Here is a 19,503-nt window from a genome sequence, read left to right on the forward strand (position 1 = left end):
ATCGTGTTATTCATTCAAGTTGTTCATTATTATATACAATAGGGAGTGACTGTTCAGTTCATCTCCCGATGACTCTCCATTTTCTCTATTATTTATTTACACTAATTATAGTTGTTAACCTAATCCCTATGATTAGGTGTCAACAATACGTGTCTTATGGATGTGGCTGAAGGCCAAACATTAATCCGAGTTTGCATTTTCAAATATCAAGGTGATGCAAATTTTCTATTCAAAACCTCTCATTGTTATGAACTATACCAACATCCCTATATGAAATCATCTCCTTCATAGTTCCTCACTTTTCTCTTGGTTTTGTCAAGCCCATGGAACCTAAGTTTTGAAATGGATTCCACCTTTCCATCCTCGATGCTTTGAGATACATTTACCGTATATGGGGCTTAGCCTTCTTCTTACTTGCCATGAATGTCAAGTATCCCTCCAATATCCAATCTCCAATATGAATTGATTCATAAGTAATGGTTATTGTGGATTTCATCACATGCATACATAAACCCATTGCAATTTTTTCCCTTCCAAAATTGTTCATACTCTTATGTGGCTCCCACATAATAGGCTTTAAAGTGAAAGATTATATGGCAAAATATTGTGGATTCAACCTCAAGGTAAACAAAACTCACCAAACTATGACCAATCTTCATGCCTTGACCTTCTGATAGTCAAATATGTGGTGAAGTAAGTGAAGAGGGATCCTTCAAATGCACATAAGGCTCATTTAAATGCAAACCAAGAAGAATTCAAAGGTGCAACTCTACAAATATCCATATAACCTATAAAACTAGTTCTCAAATTTCTTTTAATCATGAGATTCCATATGTACAAAAATGATTTTCCAAGTTTCTCTTTGAAGCTAATTTGATGATGTTTAACTAACTTCACCTAAGTGTGTGCCTAAGTAGAAATATATTTTCCACCTCAACATAACAAGAGATAGTTAATACTTGGTGATGTCTAAAAGAAACAAAATTTATACTCCACATAAGGATTTAAGTAGCCTACAAAATTGGTCGAGTTGGATCATTATATTAAAGATGTCTTAGAAAACCTAAAAATGGCTACATTTCCCATTGGCCATATTTTAGATAAATATCATTAAATCTATCAATAACTATGGTCCAATTGAACATTTTTGACGTAAATTTCATTAAAATTGTGAACATAAATAAAAATATTCTACTTCATAATGAAGTTTAATAAGGTTTATTAATCATCACATACCAACATAACAAGGCTTTTGTAAAGCCTTTGTACTCTAGGGATGTTAGAAACAAAAAAGCATATAATTATCACACTTTAGGCATTCCAAACAATATAATCATAAGAAAGTAATGAACCATGTTACGATAGTCCCTATCAACCATCTCCTTATGAACATTAATTGACCCATTCAATGTGAAGTTTGGAAAATGTGATAGAAAAGAACATACTTATATCAACCTTAACCTTGAATCCATGTTTTAGATTATCTATGCATGTATTAGTTTATTCATACTTTCTCATGTATGTTTTCAAGGATCCTAATCTCCTTCAGTATATCCATAATTAGATTATCTCATATATAAATATTTTGGAATATCCACAATTTACAATGTATATACCCCTATAAGTATATATATATCTAGATATATAATAGCATATTATGTAGTATATATACTAGGATATATATCAACATAATATGCTTATATATATCCTGGTATATATATGTACATGTTGTGTCGATACATGTCCCAAAATATATATAAATATTGACATATTATGTTGATATATATACTAGTGTATATACTAGTATTTATACTAGGGCTACTCTATTTAGTAATATATATATATATATATATATATATATATATATATATATATATATATATATATATATATATCTTAACCATAACGTTTCCAATTTCTTGGGAAAATCTCACTTCCATGAATTGTAATAGCACTTATCCTAATAGGTTACCAAAATTTTGCACCTTCACCTCCTTATCTTTGAAAATTCATATCAAGGTAGTGTTTACAACAAAATATTGATGAAATGGGAAAATTTCCTAAACATTTTAGAGCTTCAAGTTTTCACAAGCAATGGTTTGCATTCTTATCATGTCAACATTCAATAAGGTCTTAAAAAATTTAAACTATATATACAATGATGTCCAATTTATAAGTATACCAATTTCTTGGTCGTCTTCTTCACTTTGATGTCCAATTTAATTAATTGTTTATAGGTTTCATCCAGGCAAAAAGAATTTCTTGTTGCTCCTCGTATCCTTCAAGCAGAACCTTCTTGACTATTATTTTTAGTTTCCAATAGATATCCACGATTTGCATGTACTTAGTGTTCCTTGTACTTGTGGTGCCTATATCTGGAATTCAATTGCCTACCTACTCCATAACATATTCATTAGAATTGAATCTACATTTAATTATAGATTCTCTCTCTACATTTTCAATTTTGATTTTGCATAGTTAGAGGAGTATTATTGTGGTAGATTCTTGTAGAATTCTCAGTTGCACTTTGAGCTCTAGAGATAGAAGGTATCGACCTATTATATCTACCTCTTCTATGACAAGCTCCTTTGCCTCTGTCCATGGTGAAGAGAAAATAGTAGAAAAAATAGAAGAGAGAAGAGTAATGAAAGAGGCAAATAGACTTGAAGGAGGAGAAGAAATTACCAAGAAAATAGAAAAAAAACACATAGTTAAACACCCTACATCCTGAAGCATAAATATGACAATAGGATCCATTTGAAAGGCTATGACAAAACCTGATAAGTCCCTTAAGGGAATGGGGGAAGGAGGTAGAGAGTGAAGAAATAAACTTAGGGCTCGCCCTCAAATAAAATAAGGAACACAAACAAACTTGTAAAAATGCAAAGGAGATTCATAATAGGGAGGTAGAGACAATTTCTAATAGAGGAAAATAATGATTGGTAGGTGACGATGGTGCGTGATAATTCCATCAACCCGCATTTGTGCTAGGCGGAGGGATAATTCGGCCTCAATTTTCCTACCATTTGATAGCCGATAATGAGAATTTTAACTTTTCTTTGCACCCACCATGGGGGATAGGATCTCTTGCTCAGACATTTCTAGGCAACAAGTTTAAGAGGTTCTTACTAGAATTATGTTTGGCAAGGAGAATCTATCATTTCACCTTCCATTGTGCCTCCTTGATTGGCTAATATATGTTCTACCTTATTGGATTTTCTTCTGACATCTAAATGGATAGCATGGGAAATTTCTAGAGTAGGTTGTGAATTATCTCTAGAACCCCTTCCAGACGTCAACATTTAGAAGATTGTATGGAGGTTCCCCTTTAAGAATTTTTTGATCATGCATATTATTAGGAGTGAGTTGTCTTCTATAATTATGTTGTTGAAGCCATTTCTACAAGTGCTTATAAGTCTCTACTCAAGAGAAAATAAGTCTACACTCAAGAGAAAATAGTTCTATTGATTTACTGGAATCATGAACTAGAAATCCTACATATATGTGAGCAATAAATCTATTATGGTATTTAGAAATTCCTCTATAACTAATTGTACTTAGGCTCCCATCAAAGGCTCCATCAAAGTTAAGTTTTAGAGAATGTAACACAAGGGGACTCCAAGTATCAGGGATTTTACTACCTGTGTGAGAGACTCAAGAAGGAGTGGTGCTTGCTAATGGGGTAGTGCCAAAACAATTAAGCAAGTCAGCATCTTGCATATTGCAATTCCATCTTGCAATGGCCAACTGGAGGATGTAATAATTTCCTTAATGTTTTGAAGAATTTTATTCCAAACTTGATTTTCTAGGATTTTATTGTCTTTGAGTATTCTTTTGTTTATAGCTTTCCAAGTTTCCCAAAGTATAAAACCTAGCATCAATTACCAAGCTCAATTAATAAGAACCTAGTTAAAGGCTAAGTCTCATTAGTTGACTATTGTTTCTATAACATAATTTTTGAATCCATCTAATTGATGGAAAATGATAACTCCTTGATCCCATAAGGTTGAATTAAAGGAGTAAGAGTTTGAGAAGATGTTATGATAATTCTTCTTCATGATTATATAGCTAACAGATTAAAGGCCCATTGAAGCCTCTTGTTTAAAGTCTATCCCAAGTCAATATTTTCTGGTAAGCTATTTCCCATTAAAAAAGAGACACTTTGGCCATAGTTTTAGGTTCCTTATTTTATTATATATTGAACCAAAATTTAACCTATATAGAGTTTGTAGGATTATTTTATAGTATAGATTCTTGATTACTTGTATCCCCTTCTCAATTTATCAAGTCTAACTTGAATTTTGATTTTTCTTTCTTGAAGAATTTTCCAAATTCTTTTAATGACCTCCATGTTATTTTGCCGTGTCCATTTCTCTTTTGTGATCTAGCTTCTCCAACACTATGTATTTGGTTGGGGTCGCTAATAATTTGCTACCTTATTATATCTTGATAATGATCGCCTTCCTACAGCTTGAGCATTTGGTGTCATGTGTATTTTGTCCTCTTTTTTTGCTAAATTTTCTATTCTCCCTTCTTGCATTATTAGTTGTTGAATTTCTATCATTTCCTAATTAAGAAGGGTATTTTCCTCTTGGAAGTTTCCAAACTCTTTTTTGTTCCAATATTTTAACTAACTTTTAACATATTTTAGGCATTGTTGATAGTTATACGTAATTGTTCCTTAAATGATCGGTGCTTCACTCCATCATTTTGCAACATTGTCCTTGAATAAAGGATTCCTCAATCAAAAGCTCTCAAACATGAGGGTTTGTATAGTCGACCACTTTTCCATTCTACCGATAAACTTATTAGCCAATGATCTGACCAATAGCTTAGAAAAAGTTATGCTTCCATCTATAAGTCTTTGATAACCAATCATTATGATATTAGAAACCTATCTAGTCTTGAAGCAATTTGAGCATTTCCCCTTCTTTTGTGGTTCCAAGTGTAGTTTCCATTTGGTTTTTCCATATCGACAAGTTTTAGCTATTTAATTAATTATTTGATTCCTCATCCAACCTACATATTCCTCACTTTTTTTTCTTATTGTGATTTTATTAATTAAAATTGTCTCCTATTAGCTAGATTTTTGCTTCCATCGATGATTGAAACTTTTTTATTCTTTTGAGGAAGGCTATTTTTTTGTTGAGAAGGGAACATACACATTGGTTGTATTACCTTTGATGTTCGATCTAGGCCTTTTGAACTTAGCAGAGACAAATCTTGAAGTGGCTATAAAATCTCATAAAATAATCTCCCTCAAATTCCACTGAATTGTTATATCTCCAAATACACCCTTACCATCAACAATTATACTCTAGCAACATTTCCAAATTTAAAATTTTACATCTTAATTATTTTATTTTTTAATATTTAATAAATATAAATATAAAATAATTATATACTAATTAAACTAAATAATATATTTAAAAACTAACTCATTCCATAATACCATAGTATATATTTTATTAGACATGTATTGTGAAATCTCATTCCTCTCAAGTGAATGAGATTCACTACATTAAGCATTATCAAAAGTGTTTTTATTACTATGAATAAAAATGATTCCATTATCACCACTCACCATGAGTCAATTCCCTTTTCACAACTAAAATTAAAACTATTCGTTGTGTTGATTAGATTATAATAAAGGTAAAATAATTAAATTAACAAATGATATAATTGAGTCAAGAGGTTTATAGAGTTGAGAGACTTATTTTACAATCTAATGTGAAGGGATGTGTAAGTATGTTTGTCCATTTGTTCCCCTTTAAAATAAAATTATGTCCATATGAACTTCATATATATCTATATATAGAAACAAATTATTAAAACAAAATATTTTAATATGAATTACTATTGACATATACTTAAAAATATATTAATAAAAAATATATATATTTTAATTTGCATGATAAAATGTTTCGATGTACATGTTATGCAAAATATTTTAATGTCAATTACATGCGTGTGTGTGTCTATATATATATATATATATATATATATATATATATATATATCTGTGTGTGTGAGAAAATTAAGTTTTATGGTTAAAACATTTATTTGGTCCTATATATATTCTATTTAGAATTCAACAATACAATTTAAACAATGAAAAATAACATATCGTATTTTTCACTCTAAACAAGTTTGCACATAAAGAAATTTGATCTCTTAACTTATCTTAGATCATACTTAAATGGATCTACACTAATGTATATCCATTAAATAAAAAACAAATATAAAAGTGTTTTTATTACTATGAATAAAAATGATTCCATTATCACCACTCACCATGAGTCAATTCCCTTTTCACAACTAAAATTAAAACTATTCGTTGTGTTGATTAGATTATAATAAAGGTAAAATAATTAAATTAACAAATGATATAATTGAGCCAAGAGGTTTATAGAGTTGAGAGACTTATTTTACAATCTACTGTGAAGGGATGTGTAAATATGTTTGTCCATTTGTTCCCCTTTAAAATAAAATTATGTCCATATGAACTTCATATATATCTATATATAGAAACAAATTATTAAAATAAAATATTTTAATATTGTATAAAAAATATTCAATGTGGGTTATCATAAAATATTTTAATATGAATTACTATTGACATATACTTAAAAATATATTAATAAAAAATATATATATTTTAATTTGCATGATAAAATGTTTCGATGTACATGTTATGTAAAATATTTTAATGTCAATTACGTGTGTGTGTGTGTGTGTATATATATATATATATCTGTGTGCGTGTGAAAATTAAGTTTTATGGTTAAAACATTTATTTGGTCCTATATATATTCTATTTAGAATTCAACAATACAATTTAAACAGTGAAAAATAACATATCGTATTTTTCACTCTAAACAAGTTTGCACATGAAGAAATTTAATCTCTTAACTTATCTTAGATCATACTTAAATGGATCTACACTAATGTATATCCATTAAATAAAAAACAAATATAATTAAAATCAAATAAACTAAAAAATTAAGTTAATTTGAAATACAATTTATTACCATGGGTGAATCACCATGTCTATGTTAATATTTCTACCCAAAAATTATAATCTTAGATCGGTTTCCATTTTTATAATTCCATTGAAGAATTATCTGAATGGAATCAATTAAAAACATTCGCAACATATCTATTAACCAACTAATTGGATAAAGCTCGAATATGTACTCCTTCATTGTTTGCAAAATCGCAAACATAGCAAAAAAAAAAAAAAAAAAAATGTGGGTTAACCCATTAGTTACCAATTTTTTATAAATAAAATTAATGAAAAGAAAGTTGCAAATGACTTTCAAATATAAATCAATGATCCCTTGGAGATGAATCAGTTATTGACTTGAATAAAGTGTTGAATACACGCCAAGGGAAGATTCCTTTGGATTTTTCTGACTCCAACAATGGATATTTCTTACTAGACAAACAAAACCAACAATGAAGATGGAGGGGGGGTCGCCGGCCACGTCAACAAGGTTGAGCAATCTGCAATCTAGATAAGTTTGACACTATTTCAAGTTTGGTGAGAAATCATAATAAAATTTTGCAAAGTCAATTTCCAAGCTATCCCATCCCATCTTTATACAATGATTATATATATTTATTTATGTTAAATATTATGGAAAATTTCTCTTAAAGATATAAAGATACACGGAAGGAATAGAAGAATTAAAAAGAACATCTAAAAAATTTAAAGCAATAAATATACAATTTGTTATCGTGATAGAAAAAATATTATATAAAGATTATTTTGAAAAAAAATTGAGACAACTCTATTTTTAAATTTTCAAAGACTACAAAATTTATAGAATTTCTTATTTAATACTTTGAGTGTTGAGGGAGTTGTTGGTTTATTATGTTTCCATGTTGGGTAGGGCAGATTGTGAAAACAAAATTGATTAGTTTTCACACCGTTGCTTACACTAGTTGCGTCAACACAACTAAGAGGACAACTTCAAATATCTAGACAAAAAATTGACAAATCAAAAATTTCCCAAGGGAGGTTGGAGCCACTCTTGACTTTCCAAATGATTATTAACTTTCCAAATGATTATTATAGATCTCATTGGACTTCTCATGTCCAACGCTTCTCTTCTTGATGAAAGGACTATTGCAACAGAAGCCATGTCGATTCGGGTAGGCACCTTTGATATGAAGGTCCTGAAGGTTGTTTTGAAAGATTTTGATTACACTGATTTTCCAAGGATTGAACTCAGACAACCAAGAGGTGGGCTTCGAAGCAACCTTCCTTCGAAGAAATCATTTGCCTACCTTGGAATTGGTATATGTGTTTCCCTTGGGATTGAGAGTAGGGTTCAATAGGAAAAGTTGGATTAGGTGTATATATCTTTCATAAGCTACATGCTCTTAAAGAATATCCATCAATAGCTTATGTTTTGCTTTATCGAAACATCTCCTCACATTAGTAGTTTTTGTAGGTCTTCTTAAAGGTGGTCCTAAGAGGGAGGTGAGTAAGAAGGCCTAGTTGCCCAAAACTAGGACTTGCTTGAATGAGATATTTTCCAACTTCATTAGTAGAATCTTATAGTTAATTTGATGAGTGTGTCTAACAAACTAAAATCCAAGATTAATATCATATTATATAACAAACACAATCATATCATTCACAAACAAAAACATAACCACCATCATCTTACCATCTAAAAAAACATAGTCATATAATTTAAGAAACAAAAACAATATCATCCTCATCATAATACCACCTAACAAATACAATCATATAATTCACAAATAAAAACAATATCATTATTATCTCTTATCATCTAATAAACACAATCATATAATATAACAAACAATCATATATATATATATATATATATATATATATATATATATATATATATATATATATAATATCATTTAAAAGTAGTTAAAAAAATAACAACAAAATACAATTAAAAAACCAAAATCACATACATAAACCCAAACTAACATGCACATTAAAAAAGAAAATAACAATAATATATTAATAACTCTTTTTTTATCAAATATAAATTATATATTATAATATTTTTTAATAAATTAATCATTTATAATAAATTTAATATAATTTATTTTAAATTATTTAAAAAATATTATGATAATAAAAATATTCTAAATAAGCAGATTCTTTATAAATAAAAGTTTAGCATTACTCATTTTAAACACTTAACATAAACACACTTAAAGTAAATAAATCTTAAAGAATTATTTTATATACTTTTGTGTTTTCATCATTAGCTATGCTTTTATATTGGCTTGCTTTTTTCCTGGCTAGCCGTAGTAATGTTTGTTTGTTTTTTTAGGATGTCTGCTTTTTTCGGTGTAATATGATATTCCATAGGCACAACACAAGGATGCATCTGCAGTAGTTCGATGCAAAGCATTTAATTCTCAATACTTCAAAGAGTTCCATACTAATCAACTTGTGTCGAACCTGAACCCGCCTCCAAAAGCATGTCAGCCTGATGCTTTCCTGGTTAATGTATTTTACACACAAAATAAAGTTGTCTAATCCAATCTACTTGTCACTTATATCTATACGGACGAATGCACTCATCTATGTGTTGGAAATATGTTTTCATTGATGTCAACAGAATAATCCCTGATGTCAACAGTGTCTATTAAGAAGATGGTTAAAAATTGTGTAAGCAAGAGGCACATGTGTCTCAGAAGAACAATTTTCAGGCACAAGAAGTGTCAAGCTGAAAAGTATAACAAAGAGTTTGAAGCCATTTTTAGGTAGCAGATAAGCTCAAATACTACATGGGACCCACTCCTTGGAAAGTGCTCTGAACGAACTATCCAACGTTATAAAGAAGTTTAAAAATGACCTCCGAGATTAAATGATAGAGGCCGTTAAAGTTGGGCCTACAAAGGTCAAAACCCCATAACACTAAAAGCTCGTTGTTGAAAACCTTTAAGCACTATTGAGCAGGGCGGGGGTGGGCGTAAATTAGTAGTGTGACTTATTATCAAATTTTTACGACTTTAAACTTCTCTACTGAAGCATGCATATGTTAACCAACAACACACTAGATTATCTCAATTAGAGGAAATTTTAGCCTAAAAGTGCCCATGAAATTTTCACATGATTTCCATGTCATAATATGTAAACCAATCAAAATTATTTGAATTTTAAATGAGGTACATGTAAATATTTTGGAGTGAAAAGAAGAAAACATATTTTTTTAATTGTATTTTTGGCTTATCTCTTTATAGGCTTACTCAAATTTCAAGTGTAAACTCTTGTTGGATGCAAAATTAAATTATGTGTCCAACGAGTACCCATCATGCATAATTTTGAGAAGACCCACATTTATAAAAATTGAACATTAAAAAATCATGTTCAACATGTTTTTTTAATGTATCTTCATTTTTTGTCAATGTGGGTCATCTCAAAAGTGTACATGATGGGTACTCATTGGATGTGGAATTAATTCGGCATCCAACGAGTGTATACACTTGAAATTTGAGTAAACATGTAAGAAGATCAGCCAAAAATACAATTTAAAAAAATGTTTTCTTCTTTTCCCTCCAAAATTTAGAACTCTTGTTTTATTATTTCAATTATTATCTTATTATTCTTCTTTAGGAGGGCACTTTTAAGCTGAAATTTCCTTTAATTAATAAATATAAACCATGTATGCAACTAAAATGGTGTAATAATATGAACAACAACAATTAACACATAAAAAAAACGACAAAAGCCATCACACAAGAGACATAAGATATCTGGTGGAAAATCCTTCACCAGGCAAAAAACCACCCTTGTTGTTGTTACGCTACTCTGAAACTTCTATTAAGCAAAATATGCCTTTTACATAAATCTATTGGCTCCCATCAACATGGAAACTCGACCTCATATACAATCAACTGACTCTAATCAACCTCAAGACTCAATTCTACTTATCAACTTGGAAGACAATGTTCTCCACAGATATACAGACTATTATCCGCTAAAATACACCATGATCAATCGATCCTCGCCCAACTCTGATTGGACTATCCAACTACCATTAGAATGAGAAACTACTCCTTTCACTAAAACATCAAAACCATTGCTCAACATCCATGAAGTTACAACTCCTCTACTCTATCAGGACCTCCTTTCATCTACTTTTAAACTGGATCCGAAGACATTTTGCTCAAACCTATTCAGCTCTGCAATACGACCTCTAGCAACAAGACATCATCATATCAATAAAAAGCACCACAATCAAATTCTCTCACATAAGCAAAAGAGTGACCACAATATATCCATTAAAAACTAAATAATACATCAATCATCAAACCCTCACTGCAAAATAATTGTTGCATAATACAATCAACAACATAAGACACTTGGTTATGTGCCAAATGCATTAGTAGCTCCTACAAAAACAAATGTGAGAGTCGCCAACAAAAATACTATCTAGCAGCATACAAAATCTCTTTAAACAATCTCTACTCCAACAACATCAAATCTGATTTATTCTACAACATGCTTCATATCTGCTCACTATGGAGCATCAAACGCTCATATATTGAAGCATTTATCCTCTCTAATAGGTATAAAGCATCTTCACTCTATGAAACATTCTCTTACACACATACACTCAACATCAACCATCAACCAACTCCCAAATGATGGATATAAAATATATAGGGTGAAATTGATCTCAGGGCTAGGATCAAGGTTGCACAAATTGGAACAATTCAATCTATTAACACCATTACTTGTGCACTAAATGATTTCACATCATTGGAGGACCTTTTCAAACCGTTTTCGACCATTACAACCTTTTCTAGAAGCCTTTAGGAATTTCCATGCTAATTTTCTTCTGATTAGCACGAGGAATGCGAAGAAAATCTTATGCAAATCCTTATTCGCATGCATAACACTAGCTAAAATTGATTGGAAGCTTCAGTCACTCCCATAGGCTTGCCTCCATGCGACTGAGGCTAGGGATGACGAAAAACACCAATTCTTCAACTCAAAACCTCTACCACATGTTTCATTCTCTTGTTCAACTCCTGTACATGCCTCCAAACCTCTGACATAGACTCTGACACATTTGCAAGTGGATCAAACGTGTCTCCCAAGTTTCACTGACCAGTTGACCAAGAAGGCCAACAAACAAGGTTGGCAAGAGTTCCAACAGGTCCTCCACTATGTAACAAACATCTGCACAAGCTACAAAGTCTCTAACTAGACCTATAACACCTTTGTAACATCATCATCATAAGGCCATCACATGTAGATCTGCATTATCCACATGTAGCAACATAATCACGAAACCAATGTCATCATCTGACCATCATGAGTGTGACATCATATTGTTGACATCAATGCCAACACAATCATCCCAATATCAACTCCACTAGCTACAACTCTGTTACAATGAATGACATCCAAACACTAGCTATGCTACAAGGGGTTGACATCAATGCCAACATGAGCTAGCTTCCATCGTGAACCAATTCCAACATCAACTAGATGGAACCATGTACACCATAATTCCAACAATTTCCCCCTTTGGCGTTGATGGAAACCATACAAAAACTCCAGACTAATCTCCTCTATCACTCCCCTTTTGACATCAATGGCAAAGAGTAAACTCGATCTGATAAGGCAACAAGAACATAAGCACAAAGACTGGAGCAATTGATCTCTACATGGATGAAAAATTATGCACATCAACAATCATCCATGCCTTGCATATCAATATCAGCAAGCAGCATATATAACCAAGCAACATCCAGAGCAACATACCAACCAACAACCTTTAGCAGCAACAACAATATGCACAAGAAGCAACCTCACAAGCATCATATGCAACATCATCATAATATGCAACCATGGGCAGCATCAAGTGTATACAACAATATGCACATGAGCATCAATCCATCACTCTCCAAAGCAATCACATAGTAGTAACATCAATCAGCCTCCTTGCTCAAAAAGTGAGGTCAAAAACTCCAACTGGCATAACATTGCATGAGGTACACCATGACTTTTATAGATCCAAAGTTAAAATGGATCTAGGCTGGTATATTTTCAATATTGGTATAACAACTTTAGTATAACAATAAATAATGAATATCACAATTGTGACCAGAAATGGAGATTGAAAATTAGGAGGTTAATATTTCATCATAATATCTCAAAGACTATAATTTTTATAAACTAATATTGATATTTTTTTTAAAGGAAAATAATTTCTATATTATTAATAAATTAGTGGTCACACTTAAAATAATGAATCAAGAAAACAATATTGTGAATGATAGCTTGCTAATTAACAATATTTATTGTATTAATAATAATAATATTATTAATTTTAGTAATAATAATAATAATAATAATAATATTTATAATAATAATAATAAATTCAATAATAATAATAATAACTGGATGGACAAGATTAACACAAACATCTCTAACATGAAAAATAATAAGAATAAGAGGACAACTGGTATTAATAATCTTCACCTTTCTTCTCTTTCTAGTAACAGGGTTATAAATCTTTCCAATTTCGTTTTTCCCCCTTCTGTTTTTAAAGTTCTGGGCAAAGGATTAAATTTTGCCTTAGCCCCTAGGAAAATCCTCGTGGAGGATATTATTTGTGATATTGAGTTTGGGATTAGAGGTTTACCTGATAGGATCAAGGATACTATTAGGCAGGATTGTACAGTTGCCTTGAGAAAGGCTAGGCTGCCTAAGAGCAACCTTAGCAAGGAAGAATCTTTAGCTCTCAGATCCTTAAACCAGAACAAAGATATCATTGTTCTTAAGGCAGACAAGGGTGGTGTTGCCGTCATTCTTAACAAGGTTGATTACCGCAGCAAGATGTTGGATCATCTTCATAATAGTGGTAGCTACAAAAAGCTTCCCCAAAATCCTTTGAAGAAGGTTGCTAGGAATGTGGCTTTGGCCATTAAATCCATTAGCTCAATGAGTTCCTTGTACCAAAAACTCATTGAAAGCAACCCTATTACTCCTAGAATCTATGGTCCCCCCAAGATTCACAAGGAAGGAGCCCCCTTAAGGCCCATCGTCAACACCATTGGAGGTCCTACCTACCTTCTTGCGAAGTTCCTTGCATTAAAGCTTAAGCCCTTAGTTGGTCATACGAAGTCCTTCGTAAAAGACTTTGCTTCCTTTATTGAAGAACTCAAGGACATTAAGCTTGAACCTGGGGACATTCTTGTTAGTTTTGATGTTGTCTCCCTGTTCACTTGCATCCCTATTAATGAGGCCATGGAGGTGATAAACCGCCTAATAGATCCTGACACGGCCAGGTTGGTTGAGATCTGTCTCACTTCCACCTTCTTCAGTTTTGAGGGAGGGTTTCTTCGAGCAAACCTGTGGGGTTGCGATGGGCTCACCCCTTTCCCCTGTCGTTGCTAATCGGTTTATGGAATATTTTGAGTCCAAGGCTCTTAACTCTTCCTGGCTCTTGCCAAAGCTGTGGAAAAGGTATGTGGATGACACCAATGTCATCTAGTCTCATGGCCAGGATGAGCTTGATCTCTTCTTTGATCATCTCAACAATCAATCCTCAGCCATTAAGTTCACTAAGGAGCAGGAAGTTGATGGATGCCTTCCATTCCTTGATATTCTTATTTCTAAGAATAGTGATGGTTCCCTCGCCCATCAAGTGTTTCGGAAGAAAACTCATACAGAGCAGTATCTTCATGCTAGTTCCCACCATTTCCCGGCTCAAAAGATGGGTGTTCTCAATACCCTTGCTACTCGGGCCCTAAGGATCCCGGACAAGGAGAGTTTTGAGAAAGAAAAATCCCATCTTCTTGATGTCTTTGTTGAGAATGGTTATAGTAGATACATGGGTTAGAGGGCTTTCCTTAAAGCTTCCAAGAATTCTCTGACTAAAAGGGAACTGAAGGAATGGATTCTAGGTGTCCATCTTCCGTATGTTCAGGGGACCACTGATAGAATTGGAAGGATTCTCAGGAAGCATAGTATCCCTGTGACCTTTAGGCCCCTGAACACCATTCGTATGTCCCTCAGATCGGTGAAGGATCCTATCGACCCTAAGGATATGAAAGGTGTTTATATGATCCCTTGTTCCTGTGGGACCCCCTATATTGGGGAGACTGGTCGCTCCATTAATCAAAGGATTAGCGAGCACGCAGCGGACCTTAAGCATAGGAGAGCTAAGTCTTCCGCTTTAGCTGAACATGCTGAGAAAACCAATCATCATGTTTGTATTGAGGAGGCTAGTGTTATTGCTAGGGTTTCTTATTTCCATCATCGAAAATTTAGGGAAGCGCTTGAGATTGAAAAGAGGCCAAGCAATCTCAATAGAAAGGATGGCTGGAAAATCAGTAGGTGTTGGGTCCCAGTACTCTCTTCCTAGTCGTTTTTCCACCCTCCACTTAAGGGTTTTTTTTTTTTTTTTTTTTTTAAGACTTTTATGTTTTCATCATTATTTTCTCCTTTCATTTATTTATTTATTTTTAGAGAGTTAATTTTTTCATTTCTTATAGCTTATTACTTCAGGTATTATAAGGTCCTTTGTGACTAATTTTCCATGTGAATACTAATTAGCTTATAATTTTAATAATACTTCTAAATAAACACCCATTTCAATTATTTATATAAATATATTTTATATTACTTCATATATTTATATTTATGCATATAATTTGTTCTTATATTTTAAGGTCCTTTATATAAATAATTTTCCATTTAAATTATAATCAACTTATACTTTTTAACTAATTTTCTAACTAACCTAACATCCTTTTGATTTTACTTTATTTTATTCAGATATTATAAGGTCCTTTATGTAACTAATTTTCCATTTAATTATTAATTAACTTATAATTTTTAATAATACTTTTTTACTTTATATATTTGTATTTAGGCATTTAATTTATTCATATATTATAAGGTCCTTTATTTAACTAAATTTCCTTTTAAATACTATTTAACTTATAATTTTTAATAATATTTTTTGAACTAAATACCCATTAAAAATATTTTATATATTTTTATATATTTTTAAGGGATTGGTCCTAAATATTACTAATTAAATTAATAAAATAATTTTGACCCTGGTCCTAGAGTCAAACTAGCCGTTGGTCAAGTTAGCCGTTGGAGGCTCTGCTCAGACTATTTAACATGCTAAGCTGGATCTGTTTCTTCAACTTGTCCTGACGATGAACCACACTAGTTGGTTCGAAACGTGTCGACAAATGGTATTCCATGTGATTTTCGCCGAAAAATCTCTCACAAACTTGATATGGATCACAGAAGCCTGAACTCTATAATTGAATCCCTGCACGGAAAAGCCATTGCAACCAAGGTTCATCATTTTGAACGGGCTCGCTTGCAGGTTTCAAGGTTGAAGTCAGATCTAGCTTTTCTTAAACGATGCAGAGACTCCTCCATCATTCCTATCTTTGCCCGGATTAAGCACCGCCTTCACACTCCCCAAAACCATCAGGTTTTCCTTAAGGCGAGTTTGGCGTTAATAAGGGCAGAAATCAGTAGGGTCAGAAAATCCTTGAATCAGCTTTCTCGGGTTCTTTTAGATTTGCATCTAGATCTTGGAAACTTATTTTCGGCCTCCCTTTGGGCCAGAATAGATGCCTGTTCGGCTCTGAAGTCTCTTCGGTTAGAGGAGATTCGGAAGCAGAATCAAGCTTCTAAGTTTCTAAGGCTAGCTGGGAATTCAGCGTTTCTTGATAGAGCTGTGGGAGCAGCTTCCCGTAGCCGTGTCTCATCTGGGCAAATCTCTGCGCTGAATGATTGGTTATCTGGTTGCTCAGGTGGGGTCTCTGGTTTCCCGTCACTAGATAACTCAGCTCACTTGGATGGAGCCGTTTCTGTCTCTTCAGACCTAAATTCATCTATAGTGGGTTATGTTTTACCGGAAGGGAGTAACCAGGGTCATCTCTGCGCAAAGGAAGAAATGGAGTTTGCTTCTCAGGGGAACGTTCGTCCTGGTACCTGCGTTGCGGGAAATCACTCTAAGGTTAACAAATGCTCCCATCCTGTCGCCAGTGATCCTGAACGCATTCTTTCTCCAGGCGTAAGACGGTTTTCTTATGACAGCAGTTGAGTTGTTGTGCCAGCTTTCAGCGTTTCTAGTCCATCTGCACTGTCGTCCAATGGATTCTCCGCCTCCCCGGGCATCGAGGGTTCTGATCCGGTGGTTTTAAGTCCGCGTTCTCCTACTGATAGCTCCGATTCCGCGGCGCGTAGAAGGATATCAATTGGTGATTTGGCAGGCCGGTTTGGTATGGTCAGCGTGGAGAATTCGTTGTCGCTGAAGGATAGCTCCTCGTCCCCGGTGCCTAACAAGACCGTGATTCCTGAAAGTGATGTGGCTGGCATGTTTGGAGAGGTCAGCAAGGGTTCGATCCCCGTTCCCCGTTCTTCGTTCAGCGTTGGAGATCCCGCGGGTTTTGCAGTGCCTCAGGATAATATTGATATGGTTAATATGAATTATAATAATAATATTATGAATAATCATAACAGCATTATTAATAGGAATTATAATAATAATATGAACAGTAATGGTAACATTAATATGATTAATAATAATAATTTTAATAATAATAATAATAAATTCATTAATAACATTAATAATTATAATAATAGTAATATGAATTATCATAATAACAATGTTAATAAGAATAATAATAATACATGTAATAACAATATTTATTGTATTAATAATAATAATAATATTAATTTTAGTAATAATAATAATAATAAATTCAATAATAATAATAATAACTGGATGGACAAGATTAATGCAAACATCTCTAACATGAAAACTAATAAGAATAAGAGGACTACTAGTATTAATAATCTTCACCTTTCTTCTCTTTTTAGTAACAGGGTTATTAATCTTTCCAGTTTCGTTTTTCCCCCTTCTGTTTTTAAAGTTCTGGGCAAAGGATTAAATTTTGCCTTAGCCCCTAGGAAAATCCCTGTGGGGGATATTATTTGTGATATTGAGTTTGGGATCAGAGGTTTACCTGATAGGATCAAGAATACTATTAGGCAGGATTGTGCAGTTGCCTTGAGAAAGGCTAGGCCACCTAAGAGCAACCTTAGCAAGGAAGAATCTTTAGCTCTCAAATCCTTAAACCAAAACAAAGACAGCATTGTTCTTAAGGCAGACAAGGGTGGTGTTGCCGTCATTCTTAACAAGGTTGATTACCGCAGCAAGATGTTGGATCATCTTCATAATAGTGGTAGCTACAAAAATCTTCCCAAAAATCCTTTGAAGAAGGTTGCTAGGAATGTGGCTTTGGCCATTAAATCCATTAGCTCAATGAGTTCCTTGCACCAAAAACTCATTGAAAGCAACCCTATTACTCCTAGAATCTATGGTCTCCCCAAGATTCACAAGGAAGGAGCCCCCTTAAGGCCCATCGTCAACACCATTGGAGGTCCTACCTACCTTCTTGCGAAGTTCCTTGCGTTAAAGCTTAAGCCCTTAGTTGGTCGTACGGAGTCCTTCGTAAAAGACTCTGCTTCCTTTATTGAAGAACTCAAGGACATTAAGCTTGAACCTGGGGACATTCTTGTTAGTTTTGATGTTGTCTCCCTGTTCACTTGCATCCCTATTAATGAGGCCATGGAGGTGATCAACCGCCTAACAGATCCTGACACGACCAGGTTGGTAGAGATCTGTCTCACTTCCACCTTCTTCAGTTTTGAGGGAGAGTTCTTTGAGCAAACCTGTGGGGTTGCGATGGGCTCACCCCTTTCCCCTGTTGTTTCTAATCTGTTTATGGAAGATTTTGAGTCCAAGGCTCTTAACTCTTCCCGGCTCTTGCCAAAGCTGTGGAAAAGGTATGTGGATGACACCAATGTCATCTGGTCTCATGGCCAGGATGAGCTTGATCTCTTCTTTGATCATCTCAACAATCAATCCTCAGCCATTAAGTTCACTAAGGAGCAGGAAGTTGATGGATCCCTTCCATTCCTTGATATTCTTATTTCTAAGAATAGTGATGGTTCCCTCGCCCATCAAGTGTTTCGGAAGAAAACTCATACGGAGCAGTATCTTCATGCTAGTTCCCACCATTTCCTGGCTTAGAAGATGGGTGTTCTCAATACCCTTGCTACTCGAGGCCTAAGGATCTCGGACAAGAAGAGCTTTGAGAAAGAAAAATCCCATCTGCTTGATGTCTTTGTTGAGAATGGTTATAGTAGATACATGGGTCAGAGGGCTTTCCTTAAAGCTTCCAAGAATTCTCTAACTAAAAGGGAACCGAAGGAACGGATTCCAGGTGTCCATCTTTCGTATGTTCAAGGGACCATTGATAGAATTGGAAGGATTCTCAGGAAGCATAGTATCCCTCTGACCTTTAGGCCCCTGAACACCATTCATATGTCCCTCAGATCGGTGAAGGATCCTATCGACCCTAAGGATATGAAAGGTGTTTATATGATCCCTTGTTCCTGTGGGACCCCCTATATTGGGGAGACTGGTCGCTCCATTAATCAAAGGA

This window comes from Pinus tabuliformis, chromosome 9, assembly GCF_031772625.1.
Source record: "Pinus tabuliformis cultivar Carrire ecotype Pingquan chromosome 9, CPIR1, whole genome shotgun sequence".
NCBI classification, from domain to species: domain Eukaryota; kingdom Viridiplantae; phylum Streptophyta; class Pinopsida; order Pinales; family Pinaceae; genus Pinus; species Pinus tabuliformis.